The 25,287-nt window shown below is 44.7% G+C and overlaps 1 long non-coding RNA gene across 2 annotated transcripts in view; it reads right to left on the bottom strand.

The window, feature by feature from the left end:
- Window positions 1-16,860, bottom strand: part of LOC144753459 (uncharacterized) — a 294,163-nt gene extending 277,303 nt beyond the window's left edge. Inside the window, exons 1-2 of one of the 2 annotated variants that reach the window (XR_013594369.1) lie at window positions 16,775-16,860; window positions 16,626-16,678 (exon numbers count right to left, since the gene is read on the bottom strand). This is a non-coding gene — a long non-coding RNA (uncharacterized LOC144753459). The remainder of the gene's footprint in view (window positions 1-16,625; window positions 16,679-16,774) is intronic. The other variant, XR_013594368.1, reaches the window with a different exon arrangement.
- Window positions 16,861-25,287: the final 8,427 nt, after the last annotated feature.

Here is a 25,287-nt window from a genome sequence, read left to right as displayed (position 1 = left end):
ACTTCCCGGCGCACTGCCAGCCCTCATAGCCAACAGCGCCCAAACGACTTCCTCCCGTTCGATCGGAGGCACCGAAAATTCCCAATGTAGGTTTGACAACCAAGGCAGCTCAATGTGGGAAAGGTAATCTAGTATGCGTTCCTCCAGAGCGGGCCCTCGGGAGGCATACAGAGAGGCGTAATACTCACGGAACTTTTCTGCCACCTGATCCTCAGAGAGTGGTTCGTCCGTCGGTGAGGCCCTCATGTCCGGTATCACTACTCTATTCCTGCGTTGCTTGGCTAACTGCGCAAGAACCATCCTGGGGTGCTCCCCCTCACTGTAGGTTCTCGCAGTGGCATACTTTCCCAGGTGTTCTACTTCAGAGTCCGCCTCTTCGTGATATTCGCGCAATGTGCGGGCAAGTTCCTGCGTGAGGGCATCACTGCAGTCTGTTAGGTGCCGAGCCTCCAACTCCTTAAGCTTTTTCTCCAGGACCTCCAGCCGACCCCAGATCAAAATGGCAATCCCCCGATGTATGCCTTAAAGACCTCAAAGACTGTCTGGCACGAGTCCACTGTACCCACGTTGGTGTCGAAAAACTGCTCAATGGCCGTGGCCAGCTCCTCCTTAAAGGGGTCGTCCAACAGGGAATAAGGAGGAAAGCACCAAGCAAATGGTGGGATACGCTTCTTAGGTGTGGCAATCGTCAACAGTAGGGGTGAGTGATCTGAATATGTGCGTGGCAATATCTTGCAAGCCTGTACATTGTGAGTTAAGTGAGTCATGGCTAGCCATTAGTCAATCCGAGTGTGTATATTATGTGGTGCTGAGTAGTGAGTATAGCCTCCCTGAGTTGGGTGTCGGTGTCTCCACACGTCTCTCACGTCCAGACATGTCATTGATGACTCTAGCGCCCTGGCAGAAGCCGAGGGGCATCTATCAGGGCCGTCCGATCTGTCTATATTGGGATGCCTTACCATATTAGGATCCCCCAAAGGACAGAGCCCGCCAAACACTCCAGAACCTTATCTGTCAAATCGGAATAAAAGGCAGGGTGGTCTAGTTAGGGCCAAATTCACAATACAGATCTCCATGTCTTTCCCACGGCATTTCAAAATAGTGTACCCTCCCTCCCTGTCCGTCTCCAGTGGTGTCAACGTCAGTGGTGCCTTAGGGTTAGCCCATGTCAAAACCCCCCTAGCATGTGATGTGAATCCCGCCGTGTGTACATTACCCATTAACACTCTGGGTGGAGGTACGTCTCCTGTAAGAGCGCAACGTCAACTCTATGTCTGGAGAGATATTGTAGGACCTTCCTGACCTTACGATGGTCTTTGAGACCTCTGACATTTCAGGTCATCAGCCTCAGTATATCTAGGGGCTCCCAGGGTGGTGTCATCTGTATGTTAGTAGCCTGTATAAGGGCTGTAGCGAGTTGTCCTGTAGGGAATACGATCTCCCCATGCCTTGCCACAGCTGTGCCAAAAAAACAACAAAACCCCCAACAAAACAACACAGTGTAGCACCCCCGTTCATATGGCTCTCGAAAGTGCCGCAACCCCTCCTCACAGTGCCCTCCCACGCCTGCCCAACCCCAACTAGGCGGCGAAAATCCCCCCACCCCTGCAAAACCCAGCACTCTTCCCTCCCCATCCCCTAGGTACTTCAAACAGAAACTTTAGAGAAGTCACATTTGACTATCGTCTCTATTCAGCAATAGAGACGATAGTGCGTCAGGATATCGAGATGCCGTTTTCGACCGAACAGGCAACTGCCGAAAGGAGATACCAACATGGTTTTACCAAAGAAATAGGAGGTGGGATTTTTGGACAACGCTGAACGAACTGCGAATACACAAGGTTAAAACCTTGTTTATCAAATACCAACAAGAAATATAGATCCAAATTCGGGAATCACCTGAAGCACCCAGACTATCGGGCCTTTTGTAGCAGGATAAACAAATACAGATAATCTTCTCGTATGAAACATAACGGATAAAAGGAATCCTTTTGGCATACTATACACCTTTGGAAATATTGATTGCGCCCTGAAGAAGTTCTGGTGACAGAACGAAACGCGTTGGCTGGTGTCTTGTCTATAAATGGATCATTAAAAGAATATTGAATTTTGTACATCACGACTCAGCGTCTATATAAAGAAACATTTGAAAGACTTATTAATCTCCCACGATCGGCGGATGCTCACTTTTGTAGCGGTGCTTTTTCATTTAGGACAAAAATTGACTTTTTCCCAGGTTTTGGGTAATGCTCTTGGGACAGAGAGCATATGGAAAATGCACGCTTGTTTACTGAAAATTGAATAACTTGGAGATATTTGGATTGGTGCTTAGTTTCATGTGTGAGTGGTCCACTGTCCGACTTGTTTTGTAACAAGTATTCCATACACAATTTATTAAGCAATTTTTTGGATATATTAACCATTGTGAGCGGATCGTCATAATATTGTTGGCAACCAATTTCAGTAAGAAAACGTTTAACGTGATCTAGCCAATCAAATCTACCCACATTTTCCAATTTTAGCACATCCTGCAACATGGCCCGATTCACAACACACTCATTCGTTGTCCACACCCTATGCCACAAAAGGATGGGTTGTGTTCTAATTATATCTGATATATGAGGTTGTCCAAGTTCAGTGTGGCAGATATAAGTCGCAACACTTTGTGGTACTGTCAGGACATCCCTCATAAACATATTTTCGGCCATTTTAATTGATTTTATGTTCAAATACCCCCAGAGACCGAGCCGTACAGTGCTACTGATGTACAAGTGGCATTATATATAGTTAGGATTTCTCTTATTGTTTCTTGCCCAACTTTTTTATAAAATTCTTTAAGGCCATTATTGTTTTTTAGAACAAAAGAGTTCTGGCCTTAACAACACTTGTCCAGACCCCCAACTCATGGAACAAAATACCAAGGTATGGAAAAGTGGAGGTGTTTTCCAGAGGAACATTATTTATGAACAATCTTCTCAGCTACTTTCCGGTTCTTATGCCACAGTTCATGGAGAAGGTTTTACTACAATTGATTTTTAAATCTAAACTCAACATGAACTTCTCAAAGGATGTTATCAAATTTTGTAGGGCCAAGGGAGACCGTGCCATTAGGACTGCATCATCTGCATACAAGAGTGCAGGGATTGATCTTTTACCAACCCTAGGCATATCCCTGCACTCCTGCAGCAGACGATGCTCAAGTCCATTTATATACAAGAAATAAAAATGGTACCAGAACACACCCCTGGCGTACTCCGCGTCCAGCACCAAATTTTCTGGTACATTCGCCCCACTTTCCATAACGAACCGATGCCTGATATCAAAAGATGTGTACATTATCTCTAGGATCTCATTTTTTAAATGCATGTCATGATCTGTTTCATTAAAGTTGAGCAGGCCAACACTTGGAATCAACTCCCTCAACAATAACTTGGCAACTGCAAGACTATCTGCTCTCCTTATGGGATATATGAACAAAAGGGGATAGATCCATAAACAAGTGGTGGGGGCTAGACCCTTTATAGAATATGTAACACAAATTGCCCGAACCACAAAATCTCCACAAGCTTCTTGAGAGGGAACAATCAATTTATTGTGATCACCCTCGACACTTTACTTAGTGTCAATGTTTTTTTAAAAATCTTTTTCAAGTTATAACAAGCTACATGACAGAAAACGAACAATACATTAAATATTTACACAGCTATAAATACTTTGTACATACATGAAAAACAAATTCTTTACACAATACAAAAAAGAAAATTCCTTGCATCAAACATTACAAAAAAACTAAGAATACATCGCAAACAACATTAGAACAAACATTACAATCAAAAAATGAGAAAAATATAGAGAAAACCAATCCAAGAGGGAATTATAAGCAAATGAATGGCTCTTAAACAAATCAATACTGAACCAGCCGGTCCTAGTATCGTGAAGATGGCATTTTATTCCACCCTATGAAAGTGCCGACGCGTTTCGAGATCAGGCACAATGTCGCTGATCTCTCATCAGGGCTGTTTTATTCTTTGTATCTGCAAGATGCAAAGAAAATATTTTACTCATCACTCCTCAAAACCAAACTTCTTTTAAGGCAATGGGCTGAGAAAGAAAATTGCTACATACCAAACTTGTTTGTAAGTAGAGCAGGGCATTAAGGCGTAAAGGGGTTTCAAACCAATTATTTTAAGTGTGGCCAGGCAGGACAACCTACAAGAAATTTTGAGAAGTTTTTATATTAGTAATTCAAACCAGCTCGTGGTTTCATTACTAAAGCGTAACCCAGTACTACATGAAGCATACCTTGCTATTGTCGACTGCTGCCAACCAGCGTACTTATATGTAGTCTACCACCATACGTATAAGCTCCTAAAACAATAGTGAAAGTTGTTTTAGTGGTGGGCCTGATGATTACATTGTTCGCATAGTGCATGCATTATTAAAAAAATACCAGAATGGGCAGGAGTAATTTTGCCTACCTTAATGGTGTATTTCTGTTCCCTTTTAAATTTCTGAACATTTTAGAAAAAATGCTCTCAATTGGCCGTCCTGTGTTAGCAAAAAAACGAAAAAATAAGTGTGAGCGCTTGTAGCTAAAAGTCTGAGCATTCAAACAGATTCTGAGCGTTAAATGGACCAAAAGCATGTCCTGGCATTTACCTGCTCTGAAATAACAGCACGCCACTGGTGTGATCAAAGTTTTCTCCCAAGAGATGGCCGCGCAGGCACTTCCTGTATTTAAAGCCCACCTCCAAAAGAGGGCATGATGGGACTTGTAGTGTACTCGAACTTACACTACAAGAAAATTATATTTATTATATGAAGTGCATATAAAGTCAGGGTGCGCCTATTGCGTAGTGTCATTTTCAATGAATAGATGCAGAAAACCTATTTTGTGACTATTTTAATTACGCGTTGAGTTTGAGATAAAAAACCTCAAAACTTTATTAGCAACTCGTATCTGAACACTAATATTAAAACAGGCCAGTTTATTTGAACGCTGATTTAAATCGCATATATGTCACAAGTACGGTGAGCACATTAAGGGTCATTATTGTAATCATGTATTGTATGCACTCTAAACAAACTTTAATGACAGAGCATGTGGAGAGTCTGTAGGTGCCGCTACACCTATTCTTAAGATTGCATATATCTACCTGCCAGGCAGAGGCCACGCTTATTTTTTATACACGAGGTGTATTTAATGAAAAGAGGACGTAAGGCTACAGATTAAGGCCAGGGATGTCTGACAGATGCCAGTCCGCTATACTGTGTGTCTGTGCCAATTATATGTGGGCTATCTCGGACAAGCTATTAAGGCCTGTTTGAGTGCTATTGTATTTCAAACTGAGATAAGCCTCTTTCTGCAGTCAGCCTACTATTGGTCATGTGCTGAGTCCTTGTTCTTGTTGAAAGGATCTAAACTGAATGTGGGACATAAACAATTAAAGTGTGACCCATTACAATTCTTTCACTTTGTTCCATTGCCGAACAAACAGCTGCAATTAATTTCAGACAACCTGGGAGACTTACTGCTACTGGTTCCAACGCAGCAGACAAATACACCACTGAGTGCATCAGCCGTCCATGTTACTAGGCAAGGATTGAAAGTGCGAACCCATCTTTCCCATGACAAAGCAGGATGAAAATCATGTTATAGTGAGGAATCCCAAGTGCAGGCGCATGACATCAGCTCTCTTTCACTTTCTTTAACGCCTCAATGCATTCTTTGTCAAATGGTACCTGTTCTTGCACATCACTGCACGCCAATCTCACTAATGGTCTTATAGTCAGTGAAAAGTTCAGAATCCACTGACGACAGTATCCAACAATTTCCAAAAACATCTGAACCTCCCCCTGAGAGGTAGGTGGATTGATTTTCAGGATTTCAGAAATGCCTTCTTTTGAGACTTTTCTTACACGCTGCTCCATGTGGTGTCCAAGATAAATGACTTCTCTCTGACATTACTGCATTTTTGTTGGAGAATCTTTATGACCATTTTCAGCCAAATGGCTCAATAGAGCCATTGTTTCCAATTTACAATCTGCCTTAGGTTTGGGGGCAATCAATACATTGTCTATATACTGAACTATCACTGATTTACATAGCCATTTAGGGCCAGATGTAGGTAAATAGTATTTACCGATTCTAAAATACCGAATTTTACTGAATCGGTATTTCAGAATCGGTAAATGGAATGTAGGAAAAAAATCGGTAATATTTACCGATTCGGTAAAATTCGGTATCGGAGACTCGGTATTTACCGAATCGGTATTTACCGAATCGGTATTCGCCATTCATTCCTATGGGCCTATTTGGCCATAGGATTGAATGAATTGAAAACAAAAGTGAAACCTATGAAGGCAGCCAATCAGGTGCAAATACACTCCCCCTCCCTACCAGGAAGTGGCTACCCAGGCAGCTGCAACTAATTAGAAGCTTCTGGTGAGGCAATCAGAGCTGAGCAGAGTCACTGAGCAGCAGGGAGAGTTTTTTGTAACTTTACAAACTGAAAAATGGCAAGCAGCAGTGAAAGCCAAAAGCTAGACAGGAAGAGGAAAATAAAGTTCGGCAGCATGGAGCTGCAGGGACTTGTGGAGGAGGTAGTGAGGGTGCACAACAAACTTTTTGGCAGGCAATCCCTCACTGTTGCCGAGTCTGCCAAAAGAAAAATCTGGCTGGCAATTGTTGAGAAAGTGAATGCTGTGGGAGTCACAACCAGGAACACTGAGAACCTTTTAAAAAAGATTCTATGACCTCAGGAGCCTCACCAAGAGGAAAATGGCTGAAATTCACAAGCAGGCAGGCCTAACCGGTGGAGGCAGGAACACAGCCCCCCCCCCCCTGACTGACCTGGAGGAGTTGGTGGCCTCAACCATTGAGGCAGACAGCGTTTGCGGACTGGGAGATGTGGACAGCTCAGCCAGAGGTGCAACAAAAAAAGTAAGACGCATGCGCAGCATGACACCCCATACCAACCTGCTTCACTTTACCCTTTGTGGACAAGCAAACCCCAGTCCAGTACTGCTAGCACTATACAGGAGCAATGCATTATGGGAAATGCGGTCAGCAAATGTAAGACCATGTGTAACAGCGCAGACATCAGCAAGTTAGTGAAATGATTGCAGAGAAATGAAAGTGAAATGTGTAAATCATTTATTGTAGTGACCGTGACACAGTAGCACTCAGTTAATATACGCTCATTTATACCTAGGGGCCAAATCACACAGTCGACCCACTGACACAGAAGGGACTGCACCAGAGAGGGAGGAGAGTGAGGAAGCAGGTCCAAGCCGAGTGCATGTCTCACAGGACAAAGGTGACACAAGTGGCATGTCCCTGGAAGATGACACTGTACTGACCTCAGAGTTGCTGCACTCCCCACAGCTTTCCCAATACCCTCACTTGCAATTCTCACCAGAAATTTCACCATCTCTGCTCCAGTCCACTCCTGTAACCCCACCAGCCAGGAGGCGTGTCGTGGCCCCACTATCATCAATGTGTTCCGTGGGCTGGAGGGGAGCATGGTGCGCATTCAAAGGATGCAGGGCAAATCAATCCAAACCTGCCAACGCCAAATCAGAGTCCTGAATGTGCACCTAGGAGACATAGGGAAGGGCATGAGAGATATAGTGGAGGTGAATAAAGGAGTAGCCCAAACAAATAGGGACGTTGCAGCAGGGATGCAGCAGATGAGCCAATCAGTAACGTAGCTATGCTCTAAACTTGACAGTGTGTCACACACATGGCGCAGGGATGCCCGTGCCTAGAATACGGCCTTCAATCGCTTGGCCACTGCCACATCCATGCTATGCAGGAGAGGCATAAATATGCAGGAGGCATTGACGCAGAATACAACTGAGGTCACCAGGGCCATGGCCAGAATGACCAGTGCTCTAGAGGCAATGTTGATATCCCACACAGCACAGAATCCTGCCCTGGACGTGGCAGAGGGTGAAGACATAAGTAGCCGGAGCTCCATAGCAAGCTCTAATGTGGAGACATGGAGGAGTACCAGGCACCAAGCTGAGGCTGCAGGGCACGCTGAACAAAGCGAACAACATCCAAGTGGCTCAGGGAAGCGCAGGCGCAAGTGACATTACCGTTCATGGGTGAAGTAACCGGGACATACAGTCACCACGTGTATATTTTTTTATGTTGCCCTTACGTGCGTAAACGTTGTGGCACCATTAAAATACGTTGGTCCCATACACAACCTGTCTGTGTCTCATTACTTACTCAGAAATAGTTGCGTGTAATCTCCTCACGTCTGTATCTGCCATCACTTGGTGTTGACACTCCAGCAGGTTGTGGTTCAGGCACAGCAACCTCGTCGTCATGATCCTCAAAGTCTGACAACTCCACCTCTGTGCCCTTCTTCACGGCAAGGTTGTGCAACATGGCACAGGCAGCAATGATTTTACTGCAGGTGATGGGGGTATACTGCCGGGCACCTCCACTCTTATTCAGGCACCTGAACCTGCTCTTCCTTATACCAAAGGTACGCTCCACAATAATTCTTGTGCTCTTGTGGGCCCTGTTATATCTCCTTTGGCTGGGTGTTGAGGGGTTGAGGTAGTGGGTGAGGATTAAGGAGCGGAGGGCATATGCACTGTCCCCTAAAAGGAAATGGGAGTACATTACTCACATGCATACATGTACTTCTTTATGCAATAGGTGTTAATGGGGTCGCACACTGTGTCTTACCTAGCAGGTATCCTTCACCAAATTCCCCTGCTGTCAGCCGTGCATAGATACCGCTGTTTTGAAATATGAAGGAGTCGTGGGTACTCCCAGGAAATTTTGCCACAAGGTCAGTGATGGCGCACTTGGCATTGCAGATCACCTGCACATTGATGGTGTGGGTGGACTTTCTATTCCTATATATGTATTCGGTGGCAGCAGGGGGACAAATGGGAATGTGTGTGCCATCAGCCAATGATATTGGGGAAATGCGCCATCGGATAAAAGTCTGTTTTTGTTTGGAGCAGTTCAGCATGGGTTTCAGGGAAAGTTATATATGGTCCATCCTCTGTACCATGGCGTCAAGGAATTTGTTGAAAAAGCGTGACAGGCTGCTCTGGGTCACCCCACCTACTGCAGCAACCACACTCTGGTAACTCCCAGACGCAAGCAGGTGTAGGCTGCGCAGCACCAGCACGTGGGGTGGAATGGCGTGCGCCCTTGGGGTAGTGTGCTCCAATAGTGGGTGGAGGTCCATGATGAGGCCCAAGATGGTGTCTGAGTCCAACCTGTACCTCTGGAGAATCTCTGGCTCTGTGAGTATGAACAAGGTGATCCTCTGTCTGTAGACTTGCTCCTGTCTCAGCCATTCCCTCTCTCCTTCCTCCTGTAGCCGTAGCCGCCTCGCAATGACATAGAATGCCGCCATTGTGAAAAAAGTATTGCATTTTGGGTCCTTTTTTATAGGCTGCACCTGGTTACCACCTGATTTCAATCCATGGTAAATACAGACTCTTAAATACTGAATTTCAAGCAAATTCGGTGTTTAAGAGCTTACCTACATCTCAATATTCAATTTTACCACTTCTTATTTACCGAATCGGTATATTTACCGATTCGGTAAATTCACCGAATCGGTAAAATTACCGATTCAGTAAATTTACCGAATTGCAAACTGTTGCGATTTGGTAAATTTACCGATTCGGTAAATTTACCGATTCAGAATGTTTACCGATTCGGTAACTTTACCGATTTGGTAAATTTACCGATTCGGACGATTTTCAGTCCCCTACATCCCAAAAGCACAATACCGGTCGGAAACGGCTGAAAATCGGTATTTTCGGCCGTTTCAGACCGGTATTGGGTTACCTACATCTGGCCCCTAGTCTCTTTAGAGAATTTGGGAGCAGCAAATTGACGGGCTCTCATTATAGCCTTGTGGAATTCTGCACTAAATGAGAACTTTGCTAAAAAAAATTGAAATGCAAAGAGATATTGGGACTCCTCGTGGAAAGGAATCATGAAGAACACTTGAAATGAGTCCAAGCTCGTATACCGTATTGCTTTTAAGGGAATATGGAAAAGAATAACTGTTGGATTCAAACATGTCAGCAAGCAGTTATAGCCTGTCTCCAAGGGGAAGACTTTATATTTTGCGGAAATCTTTCAAAATGTATGTCCTAGGCTGAGTTGAAACTTATAAAGTGTGAGTTGTAATGGCTATTGTCAGTGTTACAGGCAGTGAGTAGGATGCCTACTCATTTAGTGTTTAGTTTTATTCTGAACAATGAATTTTACTGATATTATGACTGAACATGCTAAACTAGGTCGTAATTATAATTTAGTTTTCTAATGAGAAGGGATTTTATCAGAGACACGTTGCAGGATTCCTACTTTTTTACACACATTGTCATTTATTCATAATATTGCCAGTAGATATTAGGTGTAATAGCACTAAATTAGTGTAGCAAGGCTTATGAACTGTAAGAATTGTAGATTGGAGCTCTTTAAATTAGCCTCAATTTAGGAAAAGGCACTTAGGGGCATATTTACAATAAGTCGTGCATCCCTGCAGATTAGCAGGGATGTGCCACTTATTCTGCGCCAGGCCTCCGCCAGGCGGCATGGCGCATTGCTGGAGTTGCGTCGCAAGCGGGACACAGCTCAAGCAAGGCTCTGGGGGGCCTATCTTGTTAATGCTGCGTCAATCCTTACGCCTACTTCAAGCAGGCGCAGGGTTTTGACGCAGCAAGGGCCTCAAAGTGACTGAGTGAAATCTTGTAGATTTCACTCAGCCACTTTTAGGAGGCGTTCCTGCTCCAGAACGCCACGCCTCCTTCTGGCGCAGGGCTTTACAACGTGACGCTTCTCTCAGATGCTTCACGTTGTAAGTACCCCGCACCATGGCGCATCTTTTGCGCTGCTGCTGCATCACAAAAGTGACGCAACGGCGGCATAAAAGGGGCACAAGGGGCTTGTAAATCTGCCCCTTAGATTATATTGTTAGTTGGCGGCTTGTAGTTGTGGGCTATTACTATAGAGCACTGAATTTAAGGTAACAGTCTCCTATTTCGAGGATTATGAAATGAATTTTTGGGGTTTTAACTGTCAGAAGATGCTTTTTATGATGTTATTTATTGATGATGTATTATTCTGTGATACCATTGTGTTACATTGTAAGTTTTGATTAACTGAACAATAAAGTACCTTACCCTGCAGGATTCTATAACACTGGGCAGCATGGAACAACAATTTTATTAATCTTTATAAGATCCGGAACAATTCTTTATTTGCCATTCAGTTTCTTACTTCCCATTATCAGGGGATTGCAAGTACAACCAGGCACCTTTTGAAGGATTCCTAGTTCAATACTTTTCTCAATCACTGGCTTCATTTATTCTTCCACCTTTCTTATGAGTTTTATACTGCCTCACTCTTAGAAATATTGCATCTGATTTTACTCTTATTTTAACTGGCTTTGCACCCTTGACCAATCCAATTTCTTTACCCAGGTAACCTCATACGTCTTATTTGACAATATGCCTTAAGTCCAGAGAAAGCAGGATTCTATAACACTGGGCAGCATGGAATAACAATTTTATTACTCTTTATAAGATCCTGAACAATTCTTTATTTGCCATTCAGTTTCTTAATTCCCATTATCAGGGGATTGCAAGTACAACCAGGTACCTTTTGAAGGATTCCTAGTTCAATACTTTTCTCAATCACTGGCTTCATTCATTCTTCCACCTTTCTTATGAGTTTTATACTGCCTCACTCTTAGAAATATTGCATCTGATTTTACTCTTATTTTAACTGGCTTTGCGGCCTTCTTTTGTCAGCACTGGGTATAACTCGATTTGAGAGTCTTCTGAGCTCAACTTAAAGACCGGGGGGCAGATTTACAAGCCCCTTGCACTGCCAGTATGTCACTTTTTAGGACGCACTGGCAGCGCATTTCTCTGCCCCATATTTAGAAGGACAGGAAAAACCACCCTGCGTGGCTTTTCCTGTCCTTGTAAATAGGGCCCCTTTACACGCAGCACTTTGAGTGAAAGGGGCATTCCATGGGTATTGCAGTGGGTGTTCCCACACAACACCCATGGACCCAGACACATTTCCAAATTTACGAAGATTCGTAAACCTGGAAATGCGTCAGTATGCTACGCCACCCTAGGGGTGGCATAGCGTCGTAGCAAGGTGCAACAAGGAGAAATTTTCCATTTCTCCTCATTTATTTCCTTTTTCAATGCATGCTGCATTTTACAGCAGGCATTGACAGAGGAAAATGCCTGTAGTGATGGTTTTTGTGCAGGAAGGTGAACCACTCATGAACTATACGTACCAGAATCCTTAGGGGCGATCCGAAGGAGGGGCTAGCGGTGTGCGATCCATTGCGGTTGATTCTACAAACCGCTCCCTTGAGCCTTTAAGCTGACGAGCTTCTGGATGACGCACCTGCGTGCCGGTAGGCATCAAGGCCTGTGACGGTTGCTTGGCGGCCTTCTTTTCCACCCCAAATACGTTCTCTACTGATGAGGGAAGATATCCCGAAACCCGGGCCATGTCTCGGGTCTAGAGATCTTCACAACAACAAGTACTTACTTGCACCTACTGAGGTGAACCACTCATGAACTATATGTACCAGAATCCTTTGGGGCGATCCGGAGGAGGGGCTAGCGGTGTTCGATCCATTGCGGTTGATTCTACAAACCGGCTCCCTTGAGTCTTTAAGCTGACTAGCTTCTGGATGACGCACCTGCGTGCCGGTAGGCATCAAGGCCAGTGACGGTTGCTTGGCGGCCTTCTTTTCCACCCCAAGTACGTTCTCTACTGATGGGGGAAGATATCCAAAAACCCGGGCCATGTCTCGGGTCTAGAGATCTTCACAACAACAAGTACTTACTTGCACCTACTGAGGTGAACCACTCAGGAACTATACGTACCAGAATCCTTAGGGGCGATCCAGAGGAGGGGCTAGCGGTGTGCGATCCGTTGAGGTTGATTCTACAAACCGGCTCCCTTGAGCCTTTAAGCTGACGAGCTTCTGGATGACGCACCTGCGTGTCGGTAGGCATCAAGGCCTGTGACGGTTGCTTGGCGGCCTTCTTTTCCACCCCAAATACGTTCTCTACTGATGAGGGAAGATATCCCAAAACCCGGGCCATGTCTCGGGTCTAGAGATCTTCACAACAACAAGTACTCACTTGCACCTACTGAGGTGAACCACCCATGAACTATATGTACCAGAATCCTTAGGGGCGATCCGGAGGTGGGGCTAGCGGAGTGCGATCCATTGCGGTTGATTCTACAAACCGGCTCCCTTGAGCTTCTAAGCTGACGAGCTTTTGGATGATGCACCTGCGTGCCGGTAGGCATCAAGGCCTGTGACGGTTGCTTGGCGGCCTTCTTTTCCACCCCAAATATGTTCTCTACTGATAAAGGAAGATATCCCGAAACCCGGGCCATGTCTCGGGTCTAGAGATCTTCATAACAACAAGTACTTACTTGCACCTACTGAGGTGAACCACTCATGAACTATACGTACCAGAATCCTTAGGGGCGATCCGGAGGAGGGGCTAGCGGTGTGCGATCCATTGCGGTTGATTCTACAAAGCGGCTCCCTTGAGCCTTTAAGCTGACGAGCTTCTGGATGACGCACCTGCATGCCGGTAAGCATCAAGGCCTGTGACGGTTGCTTGGCGGCCTTCTTTTCCACCCCAAACACGTTCTCTACTGATGAGGGAAGATATCCCGAAACCCGGGCCATGTCTCGGGTCTAGAGATCTTCACAACAACAAGTACTTACTTGCACCTACTGAGGTGAACCACTCATGTACTATACATACCAGAATCCTTAGGGGTGATCCAGAGGAGGGGCTAGCGGTGTGCGATCCATTGCGGTTGATTCTACAAACCGGCTCCCTTGAGCCTTTAAGCTGACGAGCTTCTGGATGACGCACCTGCATGCCGGTAGGCATCAAGGCCAGTGACGGTTGCTTGGCGGCCTTCTTTTCCACCCCAAATACGTTCTCTACTGATGAGGGAAGATATCCTGAAACCCGGGCCATGTCTCGGGTCTAGAGATCTTCACAACAACAAGTACTTACTTTCACCTACTGAGGTGAACCACACATGAACTATACATACTAGAATCCTTAGGGGCGATCCGGAGGAGGGGTTAGCGGTGTGCGATCCATTGCGGTTGATTCTATTCACTAGTATTGTTTGCTAACATCAAGCTTTCAGCAGTACTCTTTGTCTGCCAATACAACTCACTCTGCTAAATGTGATTGCTAATTTCTGCCTTCAAACCATTCACAAATGCAGAAACAAAACGGAAAGCACCTTCTTGCTTGGGATTTTCAACTCTGCTATGATTTTTATAGATGTACATCAATCTCTCGTAGTAAGGATTCCTTAGACTCCAATGTGTTTCTCAAAATTATGCTTCAATTCACATCTTTCTAAGGAATAGTTTTTTTAAATATTGAAATACAGCCTTATGTTTGTCAACCACCACCGTAGCTGGAGCATTCTTTGTTGCGCTCTTGGAGCAGCGACCTGTCAACAACCTTGCACTGTAACCACATATCCTCAGAAACCACAATTTTAAATAACTAGTTCAAATCTGTCTACAACATTGTGTAAGTGCTTGTCAGCTTATTAAATTCTTCATATAACTTATCTGGGTCTTCCCTAAACTTTGGGAAATTATGCCTAAATTCATACAAATCAGATCTAGACCATGGCACATGTACAAAATTCCCACCATAAACTTTTCTCAAGTGAAACCTGAAGCCCTAAACTCACTATCACAGAATTACTTGCAACATTTCTCTGTTTTCTCTCAGCTCCTTTCATTGTCTTTTTATTCGCTGAGCTTTACTTCTGCCTTTTATATGGGCCCTTAAGGCAATTAAACCCATCTCTTTATTTCATCATTTTTCAAAAACATTTTTTAACTTAATTTTATATTTTTTATGTTAGTGATGTCACCGTCCAGTCATCATCTAACTCTTCAAACATGTTGTGCTCACCATTGGCACATACAGCAGACTCTTTTATTAAATACCTAATTTCTTCAGTGTTATAGCTCAAAAGCATTTTCAACTCTACGTTGCCCTGTAACATTTCACCAAATTCAATTTTTAAAATGTCAACACTAATAGCTTTAGGTGGCAATTCAATCGACACAGGAATGGTTTGTACCTGCATTTCTGTCTGTACATCTCTACTCATACTAGGAACCGCTGGTGGATCAGTCATTTGCATTGATACACTCTGTACAACTCTCATAGGCGTAGTTTGTACCATGACACCATCTCGATCACAACCCCATCAACCCCATCGGCTTGTGAACCTCAGCAACAACTCTATCTGTGTATGGTGGTAGTGGGGAATTTAAAAGCTCAAATATGGATTTCTCATCATCCTCTGCCTCCTCTGCCTGTTCATCCTTTTATTTTGTCTTATCATACTTAGTTTCTCTTCTGATAAATAGCCAGGAATGTCTTTATGCATTCTAACATATCCTCCACCAATTCTTTTCTCTCCGATTTACCTTTGTCTCAAGCCTGCTCCTGAATGAACTCTTTGTCTCTTCAGAGATCTTCTTTCTATATTTTTCTGTAGCCATTTCTTAAGTGCCTCAAACTGTGTAGACCTGGGCATTGGCTTCATATTGTACATAGTATGCCTCAAAAAAATCGAAGCTCTTTACATTGAAAGTTTCCTCCAATGGAAACTGTCAATCCTCATCATGTGCTGTGTATTTATTCTTTTCAGAGGTCCTGGTGGTGATTTCCTACAATGGCATCCCATCATGTAGTAAAATCAGCCCGTCAACAATGGTAGAGAGCCCACAGTCTTAAGATGGCACCTAGATGAGCTTTCACATACTCAAACAAAATACCAGAAGTGGCCGGTGCAGGTAAGCGAGGTGGGCGAGGGGCTGGGTAGGGGGAAGTCGACAAAGACTAGGGAAAATAACATTAAAAAGGAAAAGCATCTACCTTGTGCTCACAGCATCGCCAAGTCTTTGATGCAGCGACTGCAATGTAAGTGTTTTTTCTTTTCTTATTGTTATTTTCCCTAGAAGTCGTCTGTTGACTCCTGGTTAATCGTCACTGCCCTCGAGAGTGACGTCTCTTCAGCGCACTCTATTGAATATTTTCCTTGGACTCTTTCAAATAAAGACTTCTTCGAATGTAATCCATATTTGATTTATTTTTTGTTAAGCATCAATTTGCACATTATTACTTCATAATGTTTTCTAGACGTATAATCTTTCTTCCGCCCAATGCATTTCGGGCATTCGCCCTACGTCAGGGGACTTCCTGTAAAGTAATCCGGTGTAACACACTTTCAGTTCATGTGCCTTAAAGCAACTATATCATCATGCTCGTGCTTGTGTTAGTTTCATGGGACACGCGTTGGATGACTGCGGGGCAGTTTGTTAGTGGGACTGTGCCTGAACAATGGTCTAATAGGGACAGCATGCCGAATGAAAAAGGTGAAAAAACTTAGTTTGGGGTGAAAAAACGGGTGCAATGTAATCATGCCATTTACAAACGTAAGAAAGTGAGTTGGGCAACGTACAATATCGTGGTTCATGGTAAAACGTATTCATATTGAGTGATCTTGTGTGTTCTCGACTGACCTGCAATCGGTGCGGTGGCTTACGTTCCGACCAGTATAACTTTTCTGAACAACCTTAAACGAAAAGTGTGAAAACACAGTAAGTATTCTACAATATATGCGCGCAGTGCGCGATTCGATAATGGGATAAGTCGCGGTGCTTTAGCTTACTGGGTAAATAACTGTAGACAAAATCTCGTGCTTTGTTGTGGTCTGCTGTCTTCCGTGAGTGACTGCCACCAGAGTCGAGTGTGTTAATAGGTTGGGTGTGATCATGTGACGCCTCCATAAGCAAGGCCTTCTATGATAGGCGGGTGCCGCGTTACCATGGTGTACGGCCGATGCTTTTTTAAAAAAAAAGGTAGAGTGAACCAATTGAGGGATGCTTTATCCCGTGAATTTGAGTTATATGAACATGCAATGGTGCACGTCAGCAGGGGATGTGTTGAATGGGGGGTATAGTTGATTCCATGTGTGCAAACAATACTAGTTGCGCTGAAGGACGCTGATGGTTAATACAAAAATGAAAAATGATAAATCACAATGGTGAAGTGTACAGATACCTCGTATCGACGAGCATACTGAAATGAAATTAAATTAAAGTTAAAGTTCATGTGGGGAACAGTCCCCCTAGATAGTTAATTCATAGATAACAACTGAATTCTAAGCGTATATTGAGCCCCTTGGGCTGTACTGCAGACAAACGGTGTATCCAATGTAATTCTCGTCTGGGTAGGTACTGGGCATTGTCTCTTCCTGGCAAGATTGGTCCCATTTCTAAGATGCAGTATCTCAATTGGCTGGGGTTGTGATTACATTCCTGGAAGTGGGTGGCTGCTGTCGATTTAGTAGATTTTATACGAATGTTGCTCTTATGTTCTACTAGTCGTGTCTTAAACTTCCTGGTTGTCTTCCCAACGTAAATGAGGCCACACGGGCATTTTAACATGTACACTATGTTCATACTGTCACACGTTCCGTTGACATTCAGTTTGATTTTTGACCCATATAGTGGATGGGTGATTTCGTTGCCTCGTATGATGGAATTGCAATTGCCACAATTGTGGCAGGGCAATGTTCCTTTGAAATCTTTCACTGGGACTTTGGTTTTCCGGTTTAGTAGTTCTTTAATGTTTCTCATCCGTTCATAGTCAAATATTGGGTTACTTGCAAATATCCCGTTGAAATCTTCTTCCAGGGCTTGTAACGGCCAGTGTTTAAGAATCACTTTTTTGATGTTTTGACTTCTGGTTGAATATTTGGATACAAATACTGTCCTGCGTTCATCTTTAGCGTGTGATGGTAACAACAAATGTTCTCTGTTTAGCTCATTTACTCTGTCAGCAGCCTGTGTTAGCGTGGGCTCAGGGTACCCTCGATCCTTGAATTTTTGAATGGTCTTGGTTTTGTGCTGTTCATACAGATGTTGAGAGGAGGCGATCCGTTTGATTCTAAGTAATTGTGAGAACGGGAGGTGTTTTTTGAGAGATGGTTGATGAAAACTGTGAAAATGAAGGAGGTTATTCCTGTCGGTGGGTTTCTGGTATACTGTGGTTTGTAAGGCGCCCTGGTTAAGTTGGACCAAGACGTCTAGAAAAGGTAACTCAGTTTCGCTGATGCTGGGTGTAAATCGGATGCGATCATTGATTTTGTTGAGGTTCTGGATCGCTGTTTGTAACTCAGAGGTTGATCCCTTCCACAGGATAAATATGTCATCAATGTACCGTTTGTACAAAATGAGGTTGTCTTGCCATTCCTGTTTGGTCAATATGTGTTCAGTTTCGAATTGGTTCATGAAAATGTTAGCGTACGACGGAGCCGCACAATTCCCCATGGATGTACCAGAACATTGGGCGTAAAATTGATCTTCGTATTGGAAATAACTGTGGAACAATGTGAAGTGCATTAACTCCATTAGTAATAACTTCAAATGTTCTTCCTTGTCGCTGTTAAGTAGCGCTGTTTCAATGGCCGTTAGACCCAAATCATGGGGGATGGAGGTGTACAATGCTTTGACATCGATGGTGCTTAGAATCATGTTAGCGGTGAATGCCACTTTGTATTCTTCCAGAATGTTTAAGAAGTGTATGGTGTCTTTAATGTACGTACGTATCTTCTGAACTAATGGTTGCAGGTGTTTGTCAATGAATTTGCCCACCGGTTCATGGATGGAGTTCACAGTGGAAATAATTGGACGGAAAGGTGGAATGGTTGGATGTTTGTGGATGTTTGTGGATCATGTAAATATACGGAATTGATGGATTTTGCCTGTATCAAATGCTGCATCAATGATTTTTGTTAGGATCCTGACGAATTCCTTCGTGGGATCGCTCTCCAATTTCATGTATGTATCCTTGTCATTAATGTGCTCAATCACATTCTTTTCATAGAATTCTGTGTCCATAATTATTAGGGCAGTGCCCTTGTCCGCTTGTCGTATAGTGATATCCTTGCTTTCTGCTAATGTTTGAATAGCCTGTCTTTCCTTTTGGGTCATGTTGGTGCTTTTGGTCCTAGGTGATTTAACATTTTTAAATAGGTCCTTACTCACTACCTTTTCGAATGCATCCAGTACTTTGTGGCTCATAGGTGGTTGGTATCTGCTTGGATTTCTCAACCCATAATAGAGTATCTGGTTTAGTGCTGATGTCTTGATCTTATTTCTCAATGATGTTGGTAAAGAAATGTCTGAGACGTAAACTTCTTAGGAATTTATATACACACACTTGCGTTTCTAAAATATTAGAATGGTATGTGGGGACAAATGATGTTCCTTTTTGTAACGTTTGGGCCTGAAATTCCGTTATGGTCTGCTTGGATATATTGATTATTAAGGTTTGTGACTCCTCGTGTTCTTTGAGACTGGTTCTGTGGATGATCCTATTCTTGCTCCTGTTCTTCCCCCTCCTGGTTCTTCCTGGGGTCCTCGGCCTTTCTCTAAAAAAGGATTGACTATTGTTTGTCTGCGGTTATCCTCGGAGCGTGTGTCTTCTTGTGCTTGTCTCTCATTTTGTTGAGACAGGGGCCTCTTCTGTTAGACTGTTAGACTGAGAGTCATCTGATGAAGTTTCATCAGTGGATTTATATTGTGCTGGTCTCTGTTGACGTCGACGGGCATAAATGTCGGCCCAAGTGTATACTTCCCCAGTGCAGTAGTCAGTGGTGTCTCTCTTGAACTTTCTCAATTTTCGATCATTTATTTCTTTAGTGTATGTGTCGCGTTGAACATTTATATCTTTCAAAACGTCATCCCATTCTTCTGTTGACTTCCCCCATCTCACCGTACCGTACTTACCTGCACCGACCGCTCCTGCAAAATGCTACACTGAGGTGAAATAGTTAAAATGCAGGAAAGTTTGGTTGACCATTACTAGCAAAGCAGTTGTCAGAAAAAGTGTATGGATTCTGCGTTCAGTAAACCCTTTAAGCATCAATGTAGCTAAATAATTTAAAGTTTCACAAGGAGTTTAAGTAATGAAGCATATCTAATAAGAACAATAATACAAAGAACAGGTGATGGGAGGAATGCTTGTAAATAGTCCAGCCAGTGGCAATCACTTGGGCTTGCATTCCTGCCTACCTTTTTCCCCCATTGTGCCACTCCAGACAGAGGCTCACTCTATGCAAATCAGTACTGACCCTGCTCTTCATGGGAAAACTCCATCCCAAACTGCCAGGAAAGGCCCCTTCCAGAAGGGACCACAAACAACCCCAGGCATGTTTCAGCATTCTTAGACCTGATCAGTGTGGTACAGCTTCGATTCTGTGGCACAACGAGTAAAGGACTTATGTCTATGCATACCCTTGGCCTCGCGAGGTATTACATAATGCACACAAACAGTGAGAGGGTGAATGCTTGCAATTAGTCTAACCACTGACTAAGGCTTTGGTGTAGAATACAAACCCACTGTTTTTCACTCACTTTGTCACTCCATATGAAGGCCCACCTTATGCAAATAAGTACTGACTTTACTCCTCATGGTGACAGCCCCCTCTGAACTACAAAATTAGGATACCTCCAGGCTGGACCAGAAGCAACCCAGACTTTTACAATCTCTACCTAAAACATTGTACAATTGGCTTTCACCTGATTGGTACATTTCATTTACTTGTAGTTGTCTAGTGAAGTGGTAGTATGTGTACCCAGGGCCTTTTAATTAAATTCTACTAGTGGGTCTGCTGCACTTATTGTGCCACCAACTTAAATGGCTTCTTAAAATATGTCTCAGGCCTCCCGTTGCAGACTGTGTGCAGTTTTAAACTGCTTTTGAACCTGGTAAAAATAAACCTTTTTCTTGACCTAAACCTTCCTTTTTAATACATGTACGTCACCCTTAGGGTAGGCCTTAAATAACCCATAGGGCAGGGAGTGTTGTATTTAAATAGTTGGACGTGTAGTTTTACATTTTACATGCCCTCCTAATGAAAAACTCTTAAATTCATTTTTCACAATTGGAAGGCCTACCTTTTCCATGGGATAACATTGGGTTACCTTATTACAATTATAATAAGTAATAATTTTCATTTGGGGATTGGTAGAAATGTCCGTTTTGGTCCCCAATGAATTGTAATTTAAAACGCTCTTTAGTGGTAAAGTCAGATGCTGAATTACAATTTTGAAAAATACAGTTTTATAAAGTTGACATTTTCCTGTCCTAAGCATTTGGTGCTTGCCGACTGTTTTCTGGGTCACTAGATACTAGATGTAGTTGTCCTTTGTGTATTCCTTTCAGAGAGTATCATAAACGGGGGCGGTGTTGGCAGGAGGGACCATCCTGACCTGATGGGAGGGGTGGAGCTGTCATCTTCTACAATTGCACTTCAAAGGAGCTGCCTCAGCACATGCAAAGAACTGTACACTTACCTTTTGTGACTCCAGATATCCTGCGAACAGGTGAGGGAAGGAAGAAAATTCTAGAGCCAGATGTGGGGAAAGTCTGGTAGTTTCTCCCACTTCACAACTGGCCCCAGGTATACATATTGCACCCTCAGACCAACTCTTCAGATCACTTATTGGATCTGTGAAGATTCATCAAAAGCACTGATGCCCTGCTGCCCTGATGCAAGAAGGACTGTCCTGCTGTCTGAGGAAGGAAGCCTGTTCTTGCCCCTTGATCCTCGAACCACCAGATTGACTCCAACCTTTACCTGACTGGCCTGTACTGAACTACAGGGAAATACCAAGCTCCAGAGACCTGTCCTGCATCTGGTCAGCCGCCCAGATTCAACTGAACTTGCCTGTGCACTGCTGCTGGCTTCTGCTGAAGTGAGTCCCTATCCCCAAGAAGTGCCCCCCAGGTCCTAGAGCATTGGCTGGCATCCGAGGGTACGCCTCATGGCCTAACTGTGGGTTCCCTCAGAATTAGCTTAGTGTGACACAGCTCGTCGTAACGTGATGCAGGACCAACCATCGCAGCACCTCACAACTGCTGACCTGTGGCCTCACCGGAACCAATGTAGTGTGATGCATTTTGATATATCACTTCACATCCCAGCAACCTGCAGCCCCGGTTTGGTGGCCTCATAGGAACCAATGCAGTGCGATGCATCTTGACACAGGACTTCACATCTCAGCACTTCACAGCTCCGGATCGGCAGCCTCATCAGAATAGATGCACCATGACACATATCTAGGCAGGACCTTGTATTGCAGAACCTTGCGGGTCCAGATCAGCGGCCTCATTGGAATGAACGTACTCCAATGCAACTTGATGCAGCACCTCCCTGCCCCTGATTGGCGGCCCAATTGTAACTGATGCACATCGATGCAACATGACACAGGACCTCGCATCTCAGTCCAAGTACAACAGGTACACTGTTCAGTGGGCCAATCTCGGTCCTGTACCCTGCCCTTGCTCCATCACAGGCAGCTACAACTTGTGGCTTTCTCCCGATCCTTCACGTCAGTAACCCCCAGTTGGTGCTTTGTAAGTTTTGGAGCTATTTTCCCTTAAGTATTTGAAATTGCATATCTCCAGTCTTGCTAATTGGATTTTTCTCATCCTGATATCATTTTATTTATTAAAATTCACTCTATTTTCTAGATTGGTGAGAGATATTTCTTGTGTTGTGTTTTCACTTTATTACTGTTTGAGTGCTGCATAAATACTTTACACATTGCCTCTAGAGTAAGCTTAACTGTTTTTGTACCAAGCTACCAGAGGTTTAAGCATCGGTTAATTTAGTGACTTTTTGTGGTTCGCCCTGGTGAGGATTGTGGTTGTTGCTTGAGAAGGGTTTCACCCCCTCAAACAACCCGATTTCTCACAAAGCACACACAAAAAAAACTGAAAAGAAGGCAACGCTATAAAGGGTTGTAAAAAGGAAAAAACTTGTCACTTTGAACACAAATGCAAAAAGGTTTCCCACTGAAAGTGAAGGGAAAATGAGAAATAACATAAATGTTCAGGTTCTTTCTAGAGTAGCGGTTCTTAACCCGGGGTTCCAGATCCCCAGGGGTCCGCAACACCTAATCAGGCGGTCCGGAGCAGCTTACAAAATTAAATAATGTTATCAGAATAGTAAAGTATACATACACAAAAAATGTAGAAATACGACCTTTTTAAAACGGTCTGTGAATGAGAAGTGAAGCATGCACCAACAAAAAGAGAGAATGAACTAAGAGAAAAAAGACAAAATGATACATATTAACATTTAGCATATCATTGCATTTTTTAGAAATTAAACCAAATATTGAAAAGTTCGAACATTCTCACACAAATTAAGCTTCTGATCGTTCTATAATTTTTGTTTGTGATTTAAATAAAATATTTGTTCATTTGTGTAATTGTTGGACTTGGCCCTTTTTCCTGGAATTTTTCGCTTCCCCCCCATTAGAGGATATCCCCCCCAAAATAGAGGAATGTATAGGCCATGTGTGATGCAAGATGCAGTGATACATGCTGCGCAATGGCGTGCGCAGAGCTATTTTCACCATTGCAGAAGGGATACTTTTAAAATGGATGCCATTGCTGTGTGCTTGTGCATGTCTACCGAAGCTGGGTTGCCAGTCTTGTTGTTTGTTTCCCAGCAACTACAGCTTTTGGGAGGGAAACCTGTCAGACAGGGTGCTGGACATCTCCCCCTAGACCAGTTAGGATCAGTTTCCCCAGAAGCTTCTGGCACTGTCTGGAAGTGGGGTGAGGGGCATATAAATAGGGGGTCTGTGCCTCCATGTGCTCAGTCTGAGCGGGGACTTGACTGTGAGGGGACATACTGCCAGGATGTACCACCCCAAGGGCCTGTGTGCTGGCCCCTGTGACCATCTGTTCCCCCTCTGCTGTCCACAGGGCCAGTGAGAGCCTGTACTGGAGTGCAGACTGTATGCCAGGAGGAGTGCCATGCTATGAGGGTTGCCTGTTTACAGGAACAGCTGTCCTATACTGATGAGTGCCCCCTGACTTCTGATCTGACCCTGCATTACCTGCCTGCTCTCCCACCCTAGCGCCTTGGGAGTGCTCTACTTTGTCCGCCTGACTGGCCAGGAGGTGAGGAGTGTGGGCACTACATGTAAAGGACTGTGCTCCCTGCCTGCACCCTAGCACCTCGTGGAACCCTGACTGCATCCCTGTGTAAGGAGATCGCTATAGCCAAGTTGCCATGGGTAGGAGAGCGCTATATTTGGTGGCCGCTATACTTTAACTGACTGTTTCTTGCCTCCATGGGATCTAGCGCCTAGTGAGCTCTACAACTATGCCCCACTATGCGAGACAAGCGCCTGTCCTCTGCAGCGCTGTAATGCCCAAGCGCTACATGCAAATGGCCAGTGGAGAGAGAGGAGCATGGTTCCTGCAGCGATGAGGCCGTGACTTGCTGAGGAAGATCCCCGGAGGGTGAGGGGCCCCTCCCTACGGCGTGAGATTGGCGGGAGCCTTCCCTCACTATCACTGCAATTGTTTGCACAAATTTATGAGCGGGTGCCCACCCCGCTGTGGTGCCGTAACGGGGTGCTTATTAAAATCACCAGGAGCCTACCCTGTGTTATCCCCGCATTTGTGCGCTTATTTAACCCAGTGGGAGCCCACCCCGTGGATTTGGACACTTTGGCTCCTTTTTATTAAGCGGGAGCCCACCCCGCTTTTTGCTGCCTCTCGCCTGCCTTCCATACTGCGGGAGCCTACCCCGCCCTTTATCGACCTCCGCGGTGTAGCCGGGGAGAGAGTGCCAAGAAGCAGAAGACAGAAGACAGGCACCCGCGCCTCCCTGTGAGCGGGGCCTGCCGAGTCGGAGCCTCGTGGGCCCCATTTCCACCTCCCAGGCCTGGAGGGAAGCCGTCAGGAGCCGCGCGGGCTCCCCGTTGAAATCCCGGGGCCCGGGTGAAGCCAGGAGAAGCGTTGCTGTGGCAGGGCTCCCAGGAGCTGAGGGGAGCTGAGGGGAGCCCCGTGTGCCGCGCAGAGCCCCGGAGCAGCAGAAGAAGAGTCCCCGGACTGCCGGTGAGTGGGCCCGGATGGCTAGTGCTGCAGGGGTCAATTTGGGAGAAGAGGAGGGAGCTGCCTTCCAAGTGTTGTGAGCCAGTGCCCCTTCATTATTGCAACGTGTTGGGCATTTCCACAAGTGTGCCGGGGTTCCCGTGTTCATTTGGGGCTCGGGAGGCACCATAGGGGCCAGTGACCATTAGTATATGCCCAGCGGCACCGCAGTTGCAGGCCGCTGTACCGGTTGGGAGCCTTGCTGATTCAGAGCCC

The sequence above is a fragment of the Lissotriton helveticus genome, chromosome 5_1 (genome assembly GCF_964261635.1).
Source record: "Lissotriton helveticus chromosome 5_1, aLisHel1.1, whole genome shotgun sequence".
Lineage (NCBI taxonomy): Eukaryota > Metazoa > Chordata > Amphibia > Caudata > Salamandridae > Lissotriton > Lissotriton helveticus.
The sequence above is the reverse complement of the archived record's forward strand: the minus strand, read 5'-3'. Positions and strand labels throughout refer to the sequence as shown.